This window comes from Triturus cristatus, chromosome 5_2 (assembly GCF_964204655.1).
Source record: "Triturus cristatus chromosome 5_2, aTriCri1.1, whole genome shotgun sequence".
Lineage (NCBI taxonomy): Eukaryota > Metazoa > Chordata > Amphibia > Caudata > Salamandridae > Triturus > Triturus cristatus.
The window spans coordinates 290,120,850-290,145,338 of NC_140588.1; the positions used below are offsets into that span (position 1 = coordinate 290,120,850).

The 24,489-nt window shown below is 46.2% G+C and overlaps 1 long non-coding RNA gene across 1 annotated transcript in view; it reads right to left on the reverse strand.

Annotated features, from left to right (window-relative positions):
* Window positions 1-24,489, reverse strand: part of LOC146822889 (uncharacterized) — a 382,498-nt gene that overhangs the window by 81,154 nt on the left and 276,855 nt on the right. The window contains exon 4 of the long non-coding RNA XR_014962092.1: window positions 13,481-13,667. This is a non-coding gene — a long non-coding RNA (uncharacterized LOC146822889). The remainder of the gene's footprint in view (window positions 1-13,480; window positions 13,668-24,489) is intronic.

Below are 24,489 nucleotides of genomic sequence, written 5' to 3' on the forward strand. Positions count from 1 at the left end.
CTATTGAAAACAAATCACATTAGGTTCCAAAACTAAGTGGTTTGAGAAAAAAGCTACCAAGCATTTTGCCTGGAATAAATTATAACTTGAAATCCCATTATTAGGGAAAATGACAGAGGGCGTTGCTTGCTGCCAAGCATGGCGGCCGCTTCTTCACAGAGCTCCCGGCTGGGATCCACATAATCCTATCATGATCTGCGTAATCTAGGGCAATTTGACCTAAAATCTTCCTTCTGCCTATTACTGAGATCCCGGGGATCACTCGTTGACAGCAACAACGGCACAGAACCCTGTGCTTTCCGCTCAGACTCAGAGGTGGCAGATACTGCACTGCGTGGGCCTGCTGTGTGGGAGGTGCGGCCTTTCAAGGGGAGGCGGCCGTGCATTTTTGCTGGTTGGTCGACGGCTGATCGGAGTGGCTGCTAGGGGGACCGCTGCTGCCCCGGGCCTCGCTCAGCGGCAGAGAGGAGATCTTCCGCCTCCGGGAGACCCGAGCGCCGCCCTCGGACCACGGCTGGGACACCGTGGGCTGTGCGTCGCTTGTGGGGCAGGGCTGGCTGACGGCTCCGGTTGGTGGTTGCCGCCTGAGTCACCACTCACCTTCCTGCTTTGTCCAGACCCGGCGGCACCCTTCCGGCGTCAGCCTCGTGGCCGGTGGCGCCCCGCTGCTGCCTGGTGGGCGTGCGGCGTCGCAGGGGCCTGGTGCCTCGGTGTGCCTCGGACGGCGGATCGGAGAGGCTGATGGAGTGATCAGTGCTGCCCTGGGCCCCAGCCAGTGAGACACTCGCCCTGGCCCTACTGCAGAGGCCCTGTGCACCGCATCCGGCCTAAGACCGAGACACCATGAGTTATTTGCCAATTTTGAGACTGTGCTAGCTGCTTGCCCTGGCAGGAGGTTGCTGCTTGTAGTGGCCAATCACCTTCCTGCTCTGCCCGGACCTGACAGCTTCACTCCGGAGTCTGCTTTGCAACTAGCGGCGCGCCGCCATTGCCTGCCACACCTGCTGCGTCATTAAGGCCTGGGGCCGCGGGGTGTTTCCTACCTCCCTACGAGCGCCATGGTCTGGGTGCTAGAGAGGGCCGTGCGCCCATACTGTTTGGTGCTCCTTTTTCGCACATCCGTGCCTGGTGACAGGCTGACTCTGGGTGCAGTGTGATCCGGGAGGGGCCATGAATATCTCCGGAGCCTAGGGTAAGGTGGACTGTGGGAGAATTGCTGGCTGACAGGGCGGTTTCAGCTTGATATCTTACTTCCTCTCCTGCTCCGGGACTTGAGATCTCCTGATCCTGGTCCCCTCTAGACGCCTGGGTGATGACACTGCAGCACTATAACATTACTAACCCTGCAATCTAAAGCGCTATCGCTTGGAGCAGCCACTCGGTCTTTTCTCCCATTGCAGTCCCCTAACAACCGAGTCGACCTGCTGTTCTGTCCTCTCCTCCACTGGTAATCGCCCATGTGAACTTATTGCCGCACCACGGTCGATGCAATGGGGCGTCCAAAGGGAAAGCAGCCCGACATGCCTTGTACAGACATGTCCACCCAGAGAGACGTAGATACGGACTCCCAAACCTCCTCCATTTGCTGGGTCCGGCCAACGGCTGTGTCGCCCCCACTCTGACAAGTTGGACCAAATCCTTTTCGGGATTAGGGAGACAAGTTGGCCATTTGAGCAGCAGTTGGGTACGCTTTCCACCGGCCTCACTCTCCTGTGAGCTGACCATAGTAAACTCAATGACACAGTCAAGGACCATGCAAAGACACTGTTAGACATCATGCCGCAACATAAAGATCACGCTGTATTTCCTGCATGGCAAAAAATTATCCACAATCAGGAATCTTACTTTTTTGAAGACCCTGAGACTGCAAATGCCTGGATTGAGACTACTCTACCTGCACAGACTCTGGCCAATATTGATCAACAGTTGAGACATGCTCAGTCACAGGCGAACAGACCTGACTCCCGTCGCGGCAGGGCTCTGCGAACTCTCTCCTCTACCAAACCAACGCCAGGGCAGGCCCTATTGGGGCAGGAATCGGCGTTGATTGGTGGCCGCCTCTCTACGGGACCCTGTGCAAGTTGCTTCCCCGGAACATTCAGATGACAACACTTTGCCGTCGGACTCTGAGAGCAATCATCCCTTCTTCCTGACGATTACCCCGCAGTTAGTGAAGGACCTCTTTGGATGATGATGCGGTTCGTTCATTTGTCCCTTGCATCATTAAGGCTATTTCTGGACCTCATGGCGGGAAGTGCTATAGTTTCACTGTATGCATGCTCTAATCCTCCTTTTTCTCCCCAGGTATCTGCTCGATATAACTTGGCATGGGTCCCGGCACGTGTGTAGCTTCGTGAGTGCGGGTTGCTACAGGATCTGCATAGGCACCACCCCCCCCAGCAGATACTGCAATGTATAACAGTTTGGAATTAATACGTTGTAATATAGGTTTGGACCAACATAGTTTGTTTGTTGGCCCTAGTATTTGGTATTATGGTTCATGGGAAGTTAATTGTTTCCTGGTCCAGCTGGTCTTAGCTGCCATTTTGTATTCTAACCATATATCCTGGGAAATTCTCTGTATTGACTTGATCCGATATGGCGGGGTTGGGTAAATATAAAATACTGACATGGAATTTGCGGGGCATGGGGTCTGTCACCAAACGACACAGGATTCTTGCCTAACTAAATAGGCGGAAAGTCCAAATAGCTCTCATTCAGGAGACACACTTAACGGATTCGTAAGTCAGTAAACTGCGCAAAAAATGGAAGGGGCAGATTTTTAATACTTCTTACCCAGCCTTTGCAAGGGGCTCGCTTATTTGGTTTTCGAACGGGGTTCTCTGTGTGCTGACTGAACAACGGATAGACACGGAGGGGCGTTATGTACTCTTGTTGGGTAAGCTACATGGGGCCCCTATAGTTATCGGTAGCGTGTTTGCCCCCAATTATGAGCAGAATAATTTTCTCAGTACCTTAAACACATCATTAATGGATTGGGTCGTGTGCCCCTGGGATGTTGGCGGAGACTCTAATTCTGTCTTAGATCGCTCCCAACCCCCGCTCCGAGGTGCTACAACCACCAAAAACACAGACTTCCTACAAGCTTGGGCGGTGGGTTGGACAATACAAGATGCATGGCATACACTGCATCCCAATAGCAGGGAATACTTATTTTACACCCCCCCCACACCAATTACACACCAGGATATCGAGAGTCTTTTGTTCTTTGCCCATGCTGTCCCAGATTGTTGAGTCTACCTACCTTGGAAAGACCCTGTCTGATCATAACCCACTTGAAATTCTTCTGGGATGGGTTCTCACCCCAGTTCCAACTTGGCGTCTCTGGCCACAATCTCTCGAGGACCAGGTTTTTAGAGACACATTGGGCACGTCCATTACTAATTATTTCTCAGTGTACGACAATTCTGCCTCCTCCAGCTTGATTAAATGGGATGCATTTAAATCAGTGATCAGAGGCACGGCAATAGGGGCTACTGTGGGGACCCGGCAGAAAATACACAAGAGCTTATCTGCAGTGGAGAACTCTCTTCACAACTTGGAGACCGCAGCTATTCGAATATGCTACTTACCAGTATGCATCTGTTCTTGGCATGTAGAGCTGCTGACATTCATATTTGTGCATAGATCGCCGCCTAGTGTTGGGTCCGGATGATTGCACTTTGTTGTCCTGGAAAAGTCTTCGAAGTATCACGAGATAGGTGGCTCCTCCCCTGGACTACAGTGCGCATGGGCATCCCCTCCATCCTCAGATTGTTTTTCGCCATTGTGGCATAGATGGAGTGTAATACAGTGAATGATGACCATGCTAACTTGTAATTACTGAATGCTACAGCTGCTACAGGCGCCGGGGAGGAGGGTGGGCGATATGAATGTCAGCAGCCCTACATGCCAAGAACAGATGCATAATGGTAAGTAGCATATTCGGTTCGAGGCATGTGGGCTGCTGAATTCATATCTGTGCATAGATTATATAGCAGTCCCTCCATTTAGCGGCGGCTACCCGTGCCAGCTGCAGCAGTCTGAAAAAGAGTTTTGAGAACAGCCTGTCCTACAGCTGCTTGCTGTCGTGAGTGTACATCTACACAGTAGTGTTTGGTAAAGGTATGTATAGTGGACCATGTGGCTGCTCTACATATCTCCTCTAAAGGAATATTTCCCAGGAAAGCCATGGAGGCCCCCAACTTTCGTGTGGAGTGGGCTCTTGGAGGAATTGTTAGCGTGCGCTTCGCTTTTTCATAGCAAATTTGTATACACTTAACTATCCACCGAGCTATTCCTGCTTTGGAAATGGGGTTGCCTTTGTGCTGCGGAGAAAAGGCAACAAATAGTTGTTTTGTCTTCCTGAAACCTTGTGTCCTATCAATATAGTACATGAGAGCTCGTTTGACATCAAGTGTGTGGAGCATTCTCTCTGCTACATTCTCAGGATTAGGATAAAACACTGGTAGTACTATGGATTGGTTCATATGGAACTGCGAAACTACCTTGGGCATGAAAGTAGGGTTGGTGCGTAGTACGACCCTGTTAGCATGAACTTGTATAAATGGCTCATGAATGGTTAGTGCCTGAAGTTCACTAACTCGTCTCAGCGAAGTAATGGCAACTAGGAAAGCTACCTTTCATGTTAGAAATTGAATCTCACAGGAGTGTAGAGGTTCAAAAGGTGGTCCCATGAGTCTGGTGAGGAGCACATTTAAGTTCCAGACTGGTGACGGGGGGTGTCTGGGGGGAATCACATGTTTGAGGCCCTCCAAGAAAGCTTTGGTGGCAGGCACTTTGAACAGTGAGAGGTGCTGCCTGTTCTGAAGGTAAGCTGCTAGTGCGGTTAAATGTATACGGATGGAATTGTATGCCAGATTGCATCTGTAGAAGTGTAATAAATAACAGATAATGTTTTGAGTTGACGCATCCAGCGGATCTATGTCATTATTTTTACAATAAATGACAAATCTTTTCCATTTGGCCGCATAGCATGCTCTGGCAGTGGGTCTCCTTGCCTCCTTGATGATATTCATACATTCTGGAGGCAAGTTTAGGTAGCCAAACTCTAAGATCTCAGGAGCCAGATCGCCAGGTTCAGCTGTTGCGGATCTGGGTGCTGAATTTCGCCATGGCTCTGCGTTAAAAGTGTGGGTGTGAGCCGTAGCCTTTGATGCGGTACCACGGAGAGTTCCAGAAACGTGGTGTAAAACGGCTGACGTGCCCACGTTGGAGCAACCAGGATGAGCGTCATCGAGTGTTGCTTGAGTTTGCGTGCCACCAGCGGTATTAATGGTGCTGGGGGAAAAGCGTACGCAAATCTGCCCGACCAGTTCATCCATATTGCATTGCCCTGCGACTGTGGATGTGGGAACCTGGCGACAAAGTTTGGGCATTTTGCGTTTTCCCTTGTGGTGAATAGGTCTATCTCTGGATGACCCCACTGTTGGAAGTACGGCTGGAGTACTGATGGATGTATCTCGTGCATTTGGTGGCTGTGTCTGCTGAGCAGATCTGCCATCTGGTTGTCCTTGGCCGGGAGGTGTTCCGCCATGAGGAAGATGTTCCTCTGAATGGCCCACTTCCACATGCTCTGAGCCAGATAAGACAACTGTGGCGAGTGTGTCCCTCCCTGCTTCTGTATGTAGTACATGGCGGTCATGTTGTCCGTCCGGATCAACACGACCTCGTTGCACAAGTGTACTTTGAATGCTTTCATTGCAAGGAAGATTGCCATTAGTTCCAAAAGGTTGATGTGCATCCTCCTATGTTGCGTTGTCCATAGTCCCTGCACTGTGTAATGGAGTACATGAGCTCCCCATCCCTGGAGAGACGCGTCCGCCGTCAGTATTATTTGTGGAACAGGCTCCTGGAACGGTCGGCCCTTGCAAAGGTTTTGTGGATTCCACCAATGCAGAGAGTTGAATGCCCGACCGCTCACCAACACTAGGTCTTTCAACTGTCCGTGGGCCTGATTCCACTGACGTGCTAAGCACTCCTGAAGCGGGCGCATATGTAATCTCGCGTGCGGGACTATGAAAATGCAGGAGGCCATCATGCCTATCAACTGCATAAACACTTGCACCTGTAGTGAGTGTTGAGGTTTGAACTTCTTTATGAGCAACTGCATGCTGCTGATCCTCACTGAATTGAGCTGTGCCGTGGCTGCCAGAGTGTCTATGGTCGCGCCTAGGTACTGCTGTACGTGGGAGGGTTGAAGGTGGGACTTTGGATAATTCAGTGAGAATCCCAGGCTGTGAAGAAGATGAATAGTGTGGGACATGTGGTTGGCACAGTGCTGGGCTGACTTTCCCTGGATAAGCCAGTCGTCCAGATAAGGATAGACATGTATATGCTGTCTCCTTAAGTGTGCCGCCACTGTCGCTAGGCACTTGGTGAACACTCTGGGTGCCGTTGTTACCCCGAAAGGGAGGACTTTGAATTGGTAATGTTGATTTAAAACAGTGAACCTGAGATATTTTCTGTGTGATGGGTGTATGGGTATATGGAAATACGCATCTTTGAGATCTAGTGTTGCGAGAAAGTCTCCCTGACTGAGCAACGGCAGCACTTGTTGTAGAGTGAGCATGTGAAAATGCTCTGACAGAATGTAACGGTTTAGAGGTCTTAAATCTAGTATGGGCCTGAGAGACCCATCCTTTTTGGGGATCAGAAAATACAGTGAGTACACCCCTGATCCTTGGTCTTTTGCAGGCACGAGTTCTATGGCTCCTTTTTGGAGCAGACTGAGAACTTCCTGTTGGAATAAGTGCAAGTGCTCTGTGGACATATGATGGTGTCTTGGTGGTATGTTGGGTGGAGTGGACGTGAACTCCAGACAATAACCGTACTGGATAATATCTCTCACCCACCTGTCTGTAGTGATGGATTCCCAGACTGGCAGGAACTGTTGGAGTCTCCCCCCGACAGGTGTTACGTGGTCGGGGGGCAGTGACAAGGCGTCACTGTTTGTTGGTGGCGGAGGACCTGGAGCTGTTGTTTCCTCGGCCTCTGCCTTTGACATTGTTTCCACGGTATCCACCTCTATTATTCTTATTATAGGTGGTGTGTGGACCTCCTTTAGTGTACTGCGACTGTTGGGAGTTCTGGTTCTTAGATGGTCCTCTGGTGCTAGAGCGACGAAAAGACCCACTCCTAAACTGCTGTGATTGCAGAGCCCCCATAGACTTTGCAGTCTCCGTATCTTTTTTAAGTTTCTCCAAAGTAGTGTCAACTTCAGGGCCAAAGAGGGAGTCAGGGTTAACAGGTTGATTTAGGATAGTGGTTTGTATCTCAGGTTTGAATCCTGAGATTCGCAACCAAGCATGCCTTCGTAACATGACGCTAGTGTTGATGGCCCTAGCTGCAGTGTCAGCTGCGTCAAGAGCGCACTTAATGGAAGCGTTGCTTATGAGTTTTTCTTCTCTAATAAGTGACTCTGCTCCTTCCCTATACTGATCTGGGAGGTGCTGTAGTAGTGTTTCTAGGGTATCATAATGCGCCCTGTCGTATCGAGCCAGAAGTGCCTGAGTGTTGGCAATTCTCCAGATGTTAGCTGCCTGGGCAGCAACCCTCTTTCCAGATGTCTCCAAGACCTTAGACTCTTTGTCGGGGGGAGGAGCATCACCAGTTGTCTGTGAGTTGGCTCTCTTCCGAGCATTGGAAACCACCAATGAGTCCAAAGGCAACTGTCCTCTTATATAGGCAGGGTCCACAGGTGCTGGCCTATATTTCTTCTCAATTCTAGGGTTAAGAACTCTAGCCCTTGTGGTCTCCTTATAAATGTCATTAGCTTGTTTGAGGACCCCCTTCAGCATAGGCAGAGTTTTAACAGATCTTTCTGATGTAGAGAAGGTATCCATTAGAAAGTCGTCCTCAGTAGGATCAGTGTGGAGCTGTACGTCATGATTGTTAGCAGCTCTTTCAATTAATGCATTAAAAGCAGCAGTATCCTCTGTAGGAGATGTCTTCACCACATATGTCTGTGTGTCTGGAGCAGTATGGTCCCCTGCACCAGTATTGTCCATCCAAGGTTGGGTTTGGTCTTCAGGGTCAGTGTCCACAGGATAAGTGCCCTCCACATCACCAGTATCTCCAGCATCCATATCAGAGTGTGTTGGTGAGAACGACTAAGGTTCTGGGGCACAATATTGAATATGTTCCACCAGAATTGGTGATGTGGCTTTTTTCTTCTTTAATGGAATCTTGTATGGCTCCATTGGTGTCTCTGGTACTATTTTCCTCTTGTAAATGGAAAGTCTACCAGTGTTGGCGTCGATGAATTGCTTCGGATCCTCCTGTTCGTGAGGTACTGCAACATCCTTTAGTCCCATTTGAATTTCTGTCCGTGCATCGACACTTTTCTTCGGGTCGACACCCTCTCACGGGTTGAGACCTTTCTTGGCGTCGAACATCTTTGGTCGCACCGCTGGCGGGAGCCCGAACTTGATGTGCGTTGACGCGATGTGCACTGTGTTGACAGACTTCGGCTGAGGGGCTGTTGTTGCGCCCAGCATGGAAGCTTTGTCGTGGATGCGTGATAACGACTCCGACACCTTCTGCTTTACAAAGGGAGAGGGTGTGGATTGGACACGGTCCCTCGACGCCTTCTTCGTTGTGGCATCAAGCCCCGTACCCGACGTTGTCTTCTGAACACGATGGGAATGGGTTGGCTCTTGAGGGTCGCTCTCAATCTCGGAGTGGACGATCCTCGGCGCCGATATATTCGGGTCGGCAACCTTGACCTTGATCTTAGGTGTCGCCCTCGGCTCGATGTCCCCATGACATCTGTCGGCGTCGACAGCCTTCTTTTGTGTCTTCGGCTCCGAGGGCTTCGAGGCCTTGTTGCCGATGAGAGACTCTTTCCCTTTCGGTTTCGATCCCGCGACCTGAGCCTTATCAAGTGTCTCCGTGGGCCCTGAACCGATCTGTGGGCCTACCTCATCTTCTGAGCCATCCTCTTCGGCCCCAAGGGCCCCTTCGTCGTCTCCTACCTGTTCGACGACGTCGTCTTCTTCTTCACCTAATATATGTTCGTCTTCCGCATCATAATCGGATTCACGCTCCGACGCCGTATCCGATATCTCTCCCCGAGCTTCAAGGTCCACGACCTCCTCATCTTCGGTCCCGAAGATGTTGTCCGGGTTCGGCGCCGCTTTCTGCGCCTCGAGCCGAGCTGCTCAACGAATGCGAAGGGTTTTCTTGGAGCGAAACCTGGAACACGCCATGCAGGTGGCTTTGTCGTGGGTTGGAGAGAGGCACTTGTTGCACACCGGGTGCACGTCGAAGCGAGCATACTTCGCGTTGCACAGAGGGCAACGCTTGAAGGGGCTATTGGAAGTCTTTGGTTCCATCGTCGATCCTGCTCGGCCGTGGACGTCGAAGGGCAATGGCTAACTTCGATGAAATAAGTCGGCGCCGAACGAAAACAATACCGACGAGTAGAGGCGTATCTACTCAAAGAGCTAAGATTAGGACATCCGAACCCAATGGCGGAAAAAAACAATCTGAGGATGGAGGGGATGCCCATGCGCACTGTAGTCCAGGGGAGGAGCCACCTATCTCAGCTATTACTAATCCCTCTCAGCAGGCGCAGCTCCAAGGAGCCAGAATTAAACATGCAGAACTTCTTGAGCGACTTCGCCTAATTGACTATAGTGCATATACGCAGCGTAGTCACCAAGATGCAGATAAATCAGGGATGCTATTGGCTCGTCTTATACAGGACGTTCCCTCCCTGGTCCCGATAACTGCAATCTCCCTTCCGGATGGCACCGTTGTCTGCACTCAAGCAGACATCAACATGGCGTTCTGTACATACTACAGTAACCTCTATCGCGCCTCAGCGGCAGCTTCCCCCGATCACCTGGCAGTCTTCTTTGAGGGCCTCACATTCCCTACATTAAATTCAGATGATGAATCGTATTTGGAAGCCCCTATTACTCAATTTGATATTAAGGCAGCCATCAAAGACCGCCCCAGAAACAAAACTCCTGGTCTGGATGGGTTACCTGCAGAGTTCTACATGACATATATGGCACAACTCGCCCCGCGCCTTGAGAGCCTATACAAAACGGCGCTTGAAAAACACACTCTTTCCTTGACAACCATGCAAGCGCTGGTTACCTCGCTCCCCAAGCCACACAGAGACCCACGTGATATATCAGGGTATCGCCCCCTCTTATTGCTCTCCACGGAGTACAAAATACTCAGCAAAATCCTGGCCAGGCGCCTCCTTCTCTACCTCCCAAAGCTCATCCACACTGACCAATGCGGTTTTATACCTGGTCGGAATACGTACTTAAATATCAGACGACTCCACTATATAATGGAAGCTGCGGCAGACATCTCTCGTACATTCGGGTGCATTTCTCTTGATATGAGCCAAGCGTTTGATACCCTGGTTTGGACCTATATGTTGTCTGCCATGGCAAAGTTTGGTATCCCCAAGGGTTACTTGCAATGGTTTGAACTTTTGTACTCAGCTCCTACAGCATGGGCCAGGACTAGCTCTCATATCTCTTCGGCATATCCTATAACCAGGGGTACACGTCAAGGATGTCCCTTGTCGCCGTTGCTGTTTGTGCTAGCATTAGAACCCTTCTGATTAAACTTCGCAGAGAGGCCATGGACCAGGGAATTGTACTCCATAACACCACCCACTTAGTGTACGCATATGCGGATGACATTATTTTATATCTAAATGATCTTACTACCAACCTGGAACCTGTCCCGGCTATATTTCAACACTTTAAACAAATATCGGGACTGGCTATTAATGAAACTAAATCCTATGCTTTCTACATGCGATATCGTGCTACCCCAGAGGCTGTGCGTTTTTGTAACTTATTATTGACTACCGCCCCAGACACCTTTAAGTATCTAGGTATACAAATATATAGATCCTACCAGGACCTTATAGATGGCAATTTGCTGAAGGCTATTACATCCCTCCGAAGCCAGGTCTCCTTTTGGACTTCGCTACCCCTGTCCGTGATGGGTAGAATTACCATTTCTAAAATGGTAATGCTTCCTCGTCTCTATTTCTTCACTAACCTGCCGATCACTATCCCGACACAATTTTTCGTACACTAGACACGCTCCTGTTAGAACTCATATGGGGCAAAGGGCGTAGGCGGGTCAGCTTTGCAAAGTTACAGCTACGACCTGAGGAGGGAGGACTCGGAGCCCCGGATATCCGAGCTTATTGCATGGCCAGCCAACTGCAGTGGTTACCTTATTGGCTAGCGGGATGGCACATTCAGGAACTTGGCTACACGTCTCAGCTTCTTGACCGGGGTCTCCTTCATAGTTTACTCCTACCACAAATTAGGGTTCCATCCACAGCCCCCTTGCTTAAAACTGCATTATTGTACTGGAAGAAGGCACTCCAATACACCAAAAGGCCCCCCTCATATTCCCCCCAACATTCCCTTGCAGGGATACCTACTACTACTGGTTCAATCTCAAGAAGGCTTTCTCCTTGTGGGATCAGGAAGGTGTATCGACCATTGGAGCCTTATTCACTGAGGGCACACTAGCAGATCACGATAACTTTGTCCGCACTCAGGAGGTCCCCGCAACACTTTTTCTATTACATGCAGCTATTTCTCACTACATCAAACGCTGGTGGTACCCGGACGGGATTGAACCCCCTAAGCATGAACTGATATACGCAACACATCTCATGGGAAGGGGACGTCACGTCACCCGCTGGCTATATAGAGGTATTCGAGCTCACTCAGGGATTCCGTTACTGCCACTCCGTGTTAAATGGTCACTAGAGCTGGGAAACGAATTGTCGGACAAGGACTGGTCCACTGTTTTAGAATTCCCTAAGAAAGTGTCACGCAATGCTAAATTTAAATATATACAGTACATGATCGTACACAGGGCATACCTCACACCACATCGCCTTAACTGTATGTTTCCTAGCGCACAACTCACCTGCCCTAGGTGTCAGGAAGAAGATGCAGACCTACTCCACATGCTGTGGGGGTGCCCGCGTTTACGCATATTCTGGCAAACTGTTGAATACAGGGTGCAGGAGGTCACTGGAATGACTGTTTGGTCTTCGGCAGAAAGCTGTCTGCTGGGTCTGCATAAACGACCCAAGGAGCAGAAGGTCCAATAAAAATATCCAGACTTGGCTGTGCTTATAACAAAGCGTGCCATCACAATGCGGTGGAAATCTGCTACACCTCTCCTATTGCAGACAGAAATGGTCCACTGGGGCACTGCGGAGAGTATGATTATTAGACAGGAGGAATTTAGAGGACTACGTAAGGTCCCTATCTCTCTAGATTGGGACCATATGCTTGAAACATTCAAAGCCATTGATATGGTGACCCCTCCAGCATCGCAGAGCGGTCCTGGCCCAACCCCACATTCCACATCCCCAAGAGCTGAACTGCTTGCTTTCTGATAGTACCGTTCCCCCTTATCTCTCGGAAGGCCTAGCGATCTATACATATGTATGCTGTGAAACGATCTGTTATTTAATGTGTAGATACAAGCTTTATTCCTCTTACGCTGTAAGTTAGTGGACCAGGAACTGGGGAGTGGGTGGAGGGTAGTCTTTCGTTTTTGTATTAAGTTTGTAAAGTTTAGTTTTTTAGATATTCATGGGCCTGCTAGGATTCTGATACCTCGCTATTTTATTGGCATGTATGTCCCGATTTTTCTATTCCTTATATAATGTATCAATGTCTTGATATGTGTTCTTGGATACGGTTGTCCACATTATCATTTACATTTTGGGAATAATATGTGCACTCATGTTTGATATCTTTTCATTCTTAGCGCCCAATTGCTTTGGGAATGTACCGCAATTATTATGCTATTTGAAAACTCAATAAAATTGTGTTTAAAAAATAAAATTAAAAAAAATAAAACGAAAATGACACTTTTCTTAGTGTTTATTTGCTTAATGCGTTTTTTAGGAGTGCCCTATAGGCAACTTTAGTTTTCTCACGAGCCTCATGTTTTCCAAGAACATCCTAATAAAAATACATACATGCATACACACACATAAATACATGCATAAGCTTTCTGTGAGCCCTCTTGATCTATACGTCTACTCGCATCATTTACATCTTGTATCTACCCACCACAGCATACATCATGTGGCAATTAATCAATCCACTTAATTCACTGACTTTCTCCAAAGTAAGTGATGGCCCTTTTACCTGTTCACATGTACACAGACTCCTGAAAAGGATGAACTTTAGCACCAGGGCTGGTGTATGTCTGTTGCTGGGTCACTCGTTTATATATTTATATTTTTGCATAATGCATATAGCTGCACAAAATAAATTAAAAAAACTTTGCAAGCTCCCATGGTCAGATCGATTGACTTTTGCAATGCTTGTATTTACCCGAGGTTAGATATTGTGCAAAAATTACTGATCCTTCAAAGTCCTGACTGTCAACCCTGGTCACCATTACAGCATAATGGATACTGCAAGCACCAACTTACCACTCTGTAGATATACGATTTGTGGATGAGACCTTTATGTCTCTCTGTTGTGTGTGCCATGTCCACTTTATGCAGTGTGGATGGGTTCTCACTATGGATGATCCTTGGTGGTACCAACGTCAGGGGACAGTGTGTGGCCAATCCACCATTTTACTGCATCATGTGCATATGGTTTCTGATGCCGGCCCTGTACAGATATAAAACACAGACTATGATACCCTGGAGGCACATGGAATGAGACATAGAGGTCACGGTACGAGGGGGCAAGAGGAAGAATGGAGGTTCGATAAGGAATTTCGAAGAGTTGAATAGAAAGTGTGACAACTGAAAGATAAAGCTGATGTGGAGTGAAATAAACATTTTAAAAAAACAGGTAGCAAAATATATATTGGAAAATAGATACAATAATTACAAGGCAATGACTTAAAAGTTATGTGGTCAACACTACAACATTCATATTCTTTTTAATAGGTATTTTTAGTAGCACCAACATTCTGCCTGATAGCTGCTTGAGAGCACATTGAGAAATACACATAGGGGTCGATTACGATGTCAGTCGGAAAGCATTCTGACCGAATAAGTCTCGGAATGGTTTCCGACCGAATCGGATCTGGGGAGTCTGACCGACTGATTACGATGTTTCCTGACACCGTTCGGTTGGACTCCCATTGACTTCAATTGTGTGTTCCGACCGAAAAAACAGGCTCTCATTGAAGAAAGGGGTGGTTGTGGGAAATCGTGCACCCTGTGGCGGGCACCCTTTGGTGCCTGTCACACCATGCATGGTTGGAAAAAGGGGACCCATGGGTACCCCCATGGGCCCGATTCAGAAGGCCCTGTGTGGAGGGGGGCCTGCTACGGGACCCCAAAAGTCAGATTCCGACAACCGATCCGAGTCGGAAAACAACCGATTCAGAAAGGCTGTGCAAATCTGACATTGTACTACGTCGTTCGGAAAGCTTCCCAGTCCTTCAGAAACGCGACCCATACAATTCGGCTCCGAATGACTTGGACTTTCCAAATGCCGTCCAGTTCAGATTCGGAACCGAGTCGGAATGTCTGAACGCTTTCCGAACATCTTAATTGGGTGTTCGGAAATCTTTCCGAATCGATCGGAAAGACATGTTCTCAATCAGATTCAGCCGACCCGAATCAGATTCAGAGCCTTTCTGAATGTCATAGTAATCGACCCCCAAATATAGATAGTCTAAGCAGAGTGTGCATTATTCATCGAAGTGTGCAATCTGTGCAGTGAGCCAAGAACGTGAGCTGTGATGTGCTACAGCGCATTTCAAATTTGAATAATTTCAGGAAAGTGACATCTGAAAAAGACCACCCGACTTATCTATTGTACTTTTTTCCACTTACTGTAGAACTCTGCACTTCTAGTGAGATCCAGGCTTTAAGAAGCAGCTTTGAGTCAAGGTAAATGTTCAAATTGTTTGCACATAATTTCTTTTCAAGTAACCGAAACCTCACCTTTCTGTCTTTTGCACACACTTAAGGAAAATCAAATTCTCCTATGTACGCCTAATAAAGAGGCAGAATGTTGCAAAAATGTTATAAAATTACTCAGCAAAGACGCCATCAGGTCATCCTCTCTTTTACCAGGTGAGCAGTTCGTCTGGATTCTGACTGGCTATGCGTGCAGTGATGCAAAGGTTGTTTCCTTGCGTTGCCCAAGTATGGCTTATCCTTCAACCAGGAAGAACACCACAGAAAGAAGCAAGCTTTTGTATAATCACAGGCACTTCAAAGATACATATGAAAATCTATTTCCTTATTTCCTGCACATTATGTTTTTAAGGAACTGTTAATATAATTGTGTCTGTTTCCTGATTCGTGGACATAAAAAGTGATAGACACTATGGGAGGAGTGGATAGGTGGTGAATCCTTTTCCTGATTGTTAATTAAAAAGGTCTGTGGTATGTGTCATAGGTATATGGCGCTAAAGAGAAAGTGCACCAGTATTATCGGTTCTCTAATACGACGGTGCTGAAAGGCGTAGAGACACCACACACTCTACAAATGTAAGCCGGAGCTTAACGTTACTTCTTGCTGAAGCCTCAGCACACGTGACAAATATACGTAATTAAGTGAATTCACACATTAAATATGAGTACATAAGAGATTTTTCCTTTTGAAAAAACACAGAGTACAATTCTCTTCTTGTCTTCTTTATTAAGTCACGTTGACTACTGTGGATGTCAATTACTGTATGTACTTTCACAGTATGAGCTGGCATCTTTCTGTTTATTTGTACAGCCTTGAGGAAGTCGCGGGCTCACACACCCGTTGCGACGAAACACGTGTTGGCTGTAATCTCGACACTTCACCTGGACTCGTCTTAATAAAGAAGACAAGAAGAGAATTGTACTCTGTGTTTTTTCAAAAGGAAAAATCCCTTTTCCTGATTGGCCAGAATTTTTTGTTTCAAATATGACTGGTTTCTTGTAAGCTAAGAAGATCCAAAAGCTGATATAGGAGGCAGTCACAAAAACCTTGTCTGAGCAAAGGGCACCAAAGAGACAGAAACATCATAGAGGCCAAGAGGTTGGAGAGGAAAGCAATTTATCATCATCTTCATCTGACAGTGATGAATTTAAGCATTACCTCGTCAAGTTAAAGCCCTAATTCTTAGGGACATGCAATATCAGGAGCAATTTCATACTTCATGTTTTCTTCAAAGGATGTACGTTTTAGAAGAAGCATATATCATGTTACCATATTCTATCAAAGTGGATTTCTGGGGACACATCAGTAAATCCTGAAGATTATTCACCATGGGATCCAGTGAACAAGAGGATTGAACCTAACCTTAAGAAATCCTCTGCTGCCAACAATCTCACTTTGAAATCAAGAACCTATGTAGCTTACACTGCTCAGCATTTTTTGAAATATTTTGAGACATTGGCTTGAGCAATGTAAGAGGGTGTGGATTGGTCAGAACCTTTGGTGCATATGGAACAACAAGCTTGATTTTTGCTCCATATTTCATACTAAACTATCAAGACAGCTGCCTTGGATTTACAAGCGTTTGTTTTAGGCAGACGCCCCACAGGGATAAGGGACTGGAAGGTGGATACCTCGGAGAAATCACCCGTTTTGAAGATTCCTTGCTTAGGCAAGACGTTTTAGATGATCTATTGAACGAGATGGTCATTAACGCTTTCAAAAGCAGAAAACATAGATTGCTTTACAAGGGAAAGAGTTACTCCAGTTCAAGCCACTTTTCTTGGAACTGTGACAACAGAGTTTATCAGTCTCCTACTTATCCTGGAAGAGCAGATTTCCACCTAAAGAAATAAAAAAAAAAAAATAGAATCTCTCTCTCCACACGTCGTATGCGGGCACATCTAATAATTCCTATCAGCACTGGAAGATTACTTATCAGTTCTTTGGGTTCTGACTTTTATATGAGAAGGAAATGCATTAGATGTTGAGTTTATTCCTCCAACTTTGGGTACCATCTTCACTCCTATCCCCCAAAAAGAAAAAAGCAGAGGCCCTTTTGGAAGGTATTTCTAAATTGCTAAGAAATTAACAGTTCCCATTTCTGTAGAAGAACAAGGAAATTAGTGTATTCTATCCTGTTCTTGATCAAAGGTTACAGTTTGGATTTGGAAAAAGTCGACTTATGGATAAAGACAATACAAGTTATAGATAAAGACAATGCACTACAATACAGACAGCTTACAGAAATTAATTACAATGGTTTGTCCAGGGTAGTTCATGGTGACACTTGGCTTACAGGATGCTTACCCTTCTGTGCTAGTTTTTTTTCAGGAACATCAGAGATGTTTTAACTTTGTTGTGGGAAAAGGATCACAAGTTTGCAGTGTTTCTATTTGGTCTTACATCATCTCGGACGGAGGGTGTTCACGGAAGTGATGACTCCGTTTGTTGACCTATTTCACAAGAAGGGTACCCTGATGTATACTTAACTAGATGGCTGGTTGATCCATGCACAAATGGAGTCAAGTGATTCTGGAGAGATATTTGGGTTTGGAAGAAGTGCAGCAGGCCCAGGAGAAAAAGGGAGGTTGAGATGAGAAGTAAATTTTTTTCTTTGGCTAGGATAGGCGAATCGTGTACGGTTTACTGGACAACCTGAATTAGTACGGGCTAGGAAGACAGGCAAAAAGGTAATGCGTGTTCTCTGCTAGATATTATAAAATAATTCACTGGTAGCAGGAAACTAAGAAATTGAATAAAATAAATACAAACTTTTTACATTGTTGGTCTTGACCTCTCCCTTATGAAGAAGGTACTTAAAATTCGAAGTTAAATATCCTGTTGTACAGTGGGTTATGGAGTCACTGGAAACAAATAGCAGCTTTTGCAAGGCTGAATGTAATTGCTTAATTTTTCTTTAATGTCAACAATGATGCTTTTGTATTTTCCTTCTTTGTACACCTTAGGGTCCACCCAGGGAATATCACTTCAATAGCGTTCTTTTGGATTCTGACTCAAGCATCACTATGCCAAAACTAAATATGTAAACAAACAAAAAAGTTGGGTCGAAGGCATGCGATCGACATTTTTGTAATATCAGTGATTTCCATTGACAAAATCTGGACAATAAACAACGATTCTGCAAACCACCAAATCATATAGCACCTGGCAAGACTATGAGAGCGACGTTAAAAGACCCACAGAAGAGATTTGTTTATATACACACACACACTCTCTCTCTCTCTCTCACTTTTATACAATAGCAGGCAAAGAAAATCACCAACTTGCTTATAATTTGGTGGATTATGTGAAAAATGTAATAACCAGGAGGAATAACTCACAGCTGTTTTTCATAAGTTTTATCCTACTAATGATATGTGAGCCATGTGCGTGTTTCTGGAATGGACAGGCCTGTAAACTGCGAATCGAGCTCATGCAAGCCTCGCACAGACAAGCATCAGGCAGAGGTTCCAGGGAAGGTGGGGATCACAGAGCTGCAGACAAGCCAGTGACAGATGCATTCATTCTGCTGAGCAAGCAGCTGAGAGCAGTATTCCCTCAGCTAAACCCCAGCCCTCGTTTCACATCACAGCAGGAGTGCGCCGCTAATTGGCATCTGCAGAACTTTCTGCATAGCCCGGGACATACATGTCTTCAGCCCGTGGCACCTTAAATCACGCGCTGCTGCTCAGCCCGTGTCAGTGTAGTACGTCGAGTGCCAGCTACGCATAAATCCCGAAAAGTAGGGGGAAAACCAGAGCAGTCAACTTCTCGGAGAGTCGGTGAAGCAAACACAAAGGAAACGGTGGCTCGACTATTTATGCTGCAAAAAGGCATCTTAAATGAAAGTCACATTTCTTTCACGCTAGAATTCATGAGTCATATGCCCATGTGCCCGTTAAGCCTTAACAAGAATAGTAAAAAGCGTTTAAAGCAGTTAGTCACGAAGTTTTTCCAGTTATTTGTCAAATCCAGGCCAAATCTACCACCCTGGGATGGCTGCCAGAACAGGGATCACAGCCCGTGAGACGTGCGGGTTCGGGGATGACTCCACATATAATCCTTTAAGGGTGTTTGCTTAACAAAAACCAATTCTTCAAATAATCAGTGTTTGATTTTTACAGGGAGCCTTACGTCAGCATAGACCAAGTACAGATACTATGGGGCAGATTTATGTTGCACTTGCGCCCCTTTTGCGCCGCTGTTGCGTCACTTTTGTGCCGCAGCAGCGGCGCAAATCCTGCGCCATGGTGCGGGGTATTTACAACGTGATGCATCTGGGAGATGCGTCACGTTGTAAAGCCCTGCGCCACATGTAGGCGTTCCAGGGCAGGTGGGGGCGTTCCGGCGCAGGAACGCCTCCTAAAAGTGGCTGAGTGAAATCTACAAGATTTCACTCAGTCACTTTTAGGCCCATGCTGCGTCAAAACTCTGCGCCTGCTTGAAGCAGGCGTAAGGATTGACGCAGCATTGTACAGATAGGGCCCCCCAAGAACATTGCTGGAGCTGCGTCGCGCTTGCGACGCAACTCCAGCAATGCGCCACTTTTACGGCACAGATGCGTCACGCATCTGTGCCGTTTTTGCCCCATGGTGCGCCGCATTATAAATGCGGCGCATCCATGGTGGCGCAGCTGTGGCGCATAATAACTGGCGCATCCCTGCTGATATGCAGGGATGCGCCAGTTATCATAAATCTGCCCCTATGTGTTGGGACAATAGGCAATGCTCATTTCTGAGTGCTACTGAAGGCAGGAGTGACCACCAGCTCCCCTTCCTAGCTGGCACAGCTTGATACAACTCTTAAAGGCAGGAATCTCTTAATGCTTCCACACATACAGAGAGGGGATGGTTTGGGTTCAGCTGCGCTGTTTCTAAAGCACCTGGGAGCAGACACAAAAGGGGTCACCGGACAAAGGACAACCACAAATCCAAGCCCTAACAAACAGAAGGAATAACTAAGATAATTAAAAACAAAAAGGCAGGCAAGCTTTGTCATGACAAAATCAGCAAGGGCCTACATTAAATGTCAAAAGAGAACAGAAACCTACGAAAAAAAGGAATTGCCTTTAGCTGGGACAAATAAGACATTGCAGATCTTTATTCCAAGGCGCTGTAATAAAAGTCTCTTTGTTGTGTTGTGACTAAGACACAGCCTATCAAACGGATATATCCATATTCAAAGACAGGGACAGCGCTTGACGACAGTTTTGCGGGATGGTGCTGGAGCACGAACCCTATTCTAACAGTTGCTGTTCTTGAGATGCCAGTTGGCCTCTGGTCCCGCTAACAACTGGCAAGGATGAGCTACCAATATAAGATCCTGCTCCAGTTGCAACAACGACCGTGCAAGGACAAGCAAAAGTGTGCTTAAGATGGCCCAGTCAACCATCTCTCAAAGGTTTTATGAGGAAGAGAGATACAAACTGAGGTCTTTGATTGCACTGGACACGTTATTGGAGGCTCGAGTGAACCCGTTTGAGGTTGATTTCAGTTAAATCTCTGCAGGAGTCACTTTTGCAACTGCTTCAAATACTTTATCTGGGAGGAGTGTGATGGCGATCAACTTGGGAGAGGCAAAAAGATGGAAGTTAAAGAGAAACTGTACTCCAGATTAATGTCCAGCGAATAAATGAGCACATCAGCGAATAATTACTAATTTCACAATAATTAACCACAAATGCTGTCCTGTGTTTGTATTGATTTTATTCTGTTTTTCAAGTTCTCAACAATAAAAGATTTGGACCAAGCCTAGTGGTCTTCACTATGATCCAGGGTGTCTGGAGTATGCAATAAATATGTCCGGTGGTATGATCCCCGAAATAGATGGATGGTTACCAGCGATAGTTAAATGAATTACTCCTGTTTCCTCCTTTGAAGAAGGATGAAAAAAAAGAACTCCTCAGTTACAGATTGGGTCAATAACCCTGACTAAGCGTTAAGGCCCCAAAAAAATAACAATGTCAAACTTATATTCATTCATTAATTCAGTTCTGAAAATAATAATGTGGATGCTAGTATTCTGGAAAAACTGCATGCTTAAAACTCATTAAGGTGTATATGTACTAGAACAGGATCAATGCTCATTTTTATTTTGGCCATGTAGGGCATTGAATCCATGGAGCCTTGAAACACAATGTCAAGCTTCCCGATCAAGAGAAGATGACAAGAAGAAGGGCTGACCTGATGTGTGGGACATCATTTCCACCCTACATGAAGTTAAGAAACCTAGATACAAAGAGCTGGCTATTTGCATTTACTATATACGAGAAGAGAAGTGGCTTTGGAATGACCAACTTAACCTTTCTACCAACAAACAAGTTTATTCCATCCTCACTATTTTTTTCATTTTTCCAGAGACAGCGCATGCACTGTTGGTAAAATCTTTTGTTAAGAAAAAAAAAGTTTAGAACGGACTTAGAGCACCATTACTTACCACTGGTTGGCTTCCACATCACTCTTGAATCCTTACTTTTTACTGGTCAGCGCCAGCATTCCTGTTTCCTCCCGGGGCTTCAGTGTTTGTCCTTGCTGTGAACTATGGACCTACCACAGCTTCCTGTTTGCGGCTAGTATCATTCCACTGGTCGTGTGCTCCTGCGGGTACCTTTTTATTTTTAACTTTCTACCATGTTTTTCTCCTCTCGCTGTCTTTTATTGCTGTTTGCTTCCCCCTCCCCGCACCTCCCTTGTGTTGCTTTCCTTCCTCCCGCTGTCCATTGTTCCTGCTCCCTCCTCTCTCACATCTCCTACGTGATCCCCCTGCCCTCCTCCCGATGTGCATCGGTGCTTGTTCCTCTCTCCTCCCCCGCACCTCCCTGGTGTTGCATTCCCTCATGCTTTTTAGACATATAGTACAGCCTGCTGAGCAACATGGCTTCAAGAGTAAAAATGCTATGATGCGGTCAACACTGGTCACGTCATAGCACTTTAACCCCTTGAGTGCCCATGACGAGATAGTCTCGTCATGGGCCGCGGTTGCGCTGTGCCCATGACGAGACTATCTCGTCATGAACCCCGCCCGCTAATTCAACGCCCGGCACAGGGCGGGGAAAGGGCGGGGCACACAAGGGGTTAATAAAACTTTAAGCCATGATGCACGCAGCACACATTGTTGTGCAACATGTCTAAAAAAAACATTGACAAAGTCAATAGATATTTCATAGGTGAAAACTATTGGCTTTGTCAATGTTTGTAATTCATGGACTATAGGAGTTATAAAGTCAAACATTCTCAACATCGGGAGACAAGGGATATAGCAATCAGCAAGAAAGGTTGACCATTTGACCTTTGTAAATGGTCTGCCTCTTCACCTCGCATGCTAGAGAGCTTTTTTCACTTACCGTTGATCCATCTGAGAAATAAACATTTTTTTCTGTTATTGAAATCTGCCAGCTATGCATCAGTTGGTAGATTATGTGGCAAGTGAGGGCAGATCCACAATCATGTTTAAAATACCTAAATACTCTCTGCTCCTTAACTTCAAATACAAACCACTTAATATTTTATATCTGTTGTCATAGAATGGTCCTACATTGTCTTATGCACATCTCTTCTAAAACTGAAATACTCTACTTTCTGGCCTACAACAACCTCCTTCTCCCCAAACCTCCTATCCCCTTCGCCTCAGCCACCGTCTTCCACATCTCCACAGTCAGAAACATTGGAAAGCTCTTTGATGCTCCACCAGGACTAGACTCCTTTAAATCCCCTACAGCCACTGCTGTATATGATCACCGGCTCGATATAAGGCAGCCAATCCCACTTTCCAGTCAATATAAAAACAAACCCATAATGCACTCAGCATGTGCAAGCAGGACTACTGCAGCAGCTTGCTTATGGATATATATATTTTTTTTAAATAACAATTTTATTGAGAACAAAATAGATATTTAATAGACATCCACAATGTGTATAATTGACATTTGCAGTTGGGCATGGTAGCAATGCGATGAAGTTGAGTTATACTTCTAAAGCTGAAGATCAACATGCTGCGTGTGGGGTTTAGAGCCCAATAATGTGGGAGATTTTGGAGCCAGATTTATCTTCTAGCCTCCATGTACTTCGTTCCATTATGTGGCTGGTGTGGACCAGAGTCAAATTGTAATGACATCTTGTTAGGTGGATGATAGTGGATGTAACCTGCTTATTAAGGTAAATCCCACGAGCTAGAGTGTCACAGCACACCACTTCACACATCAATATTCATACTGAGAAACAAAGGCAGGAAGTCAGGGGCTCAAAGAGTGACCTTCAGCGATATGCATATTTGATCAGAAGCTGTAGGATGCAGAAGGTACTCTAAACCGAACTCCAGAGAACTCTATGGTTATGATGATTAGACAATTCAGAGGCTGGGAGGAGGTTCCCTTCAACAAGGTTGCCTCCATTCCACATCAAGATACAGCAATTATGGGAAAGTGAAAGAGGCCTGTGCCTCGTTGAACCTATGTTACAACTGAGTAAGAATAATCGTATTTCCCTTGTGCAAAGCATGGCTTGCAGAACTATATGGATGCATTCGGCCATCTGCCCAACGACTCTCTGAAACCACCCTGCCATTGCTTTTCTGAAAACTTGGACAAGTGTGGTCTTACTGACATCCCTAACTTGTTTAAAGGATCTGAAGGCCCCACCCATGTAGGATTCCTTGCAGACCCAATGAACTAAGGGCCTCGCGTACAAAGGTGTATTGCAGTTGCAAAGCATACAATTCACAAAAATACTGTGATTGCAACAGCAAAGCACCTTTTAAAAGACATCAAAATCCTTTTACAAGTGAGAATATTCTTTGACTAATTAAATGGTTTTTTATAATACATTACAAATTGCAAATAGGAAGGTGCTTGAAAGTTGAGTTTAACCCCCATTTAGGATTTGCATTAGAGTGTATCTATGGTGTGTGACGGAAATTGTGGTCGCAAACCACTGATTGGGTATGGACTATGAGTTGGGGCGGCAATTGTTACACAAAGGGGAAGCTGTACCCATGGCATAGATTCCCCTTTGATAATCATGTCAGCAGCTTTTGGGAGCAGGCAGCGGACCAAGGGGACGAATGTGTACCAAAATGGGAACCCTTTTCTTTTTTTTAAAGGCAGCACCTGTCCATTTTATTAAAATGTTTCCCATATTAGAATGCAAATGAAGGGACAGTGGTCTGCAGTCTGTTACGGTCTCCATCTCTGCACTGCCAGCCAAAAACAGTGGGGGTCACAAAAAGTGATATGCCCAATTATCATTCATTAGGCAGGTCATTTTGGAACCTACTTTGAATGTACAATTTACTGTGCGACCTTTTAGTGCACAGGTCGCCTTGCAAATTGCATCCCCATCTGCAAATCAGTCACTATGCAAATGGCACATCCCTGTCTGTACATTGTAATCGTACAACGTGCTCTAAATCCTTTCAAAGGTCTTGAAGAAGCAGAGCGAACCGCAAGGTGAAGTCCAATACAGTTAATACTTTATGAATGGAGGCACGTGGATTCCCTGGTAGGGAAGCTGGGTGCAGTCACTGTCAGGACATTCGAAAATTCATTCAAGCCACACTG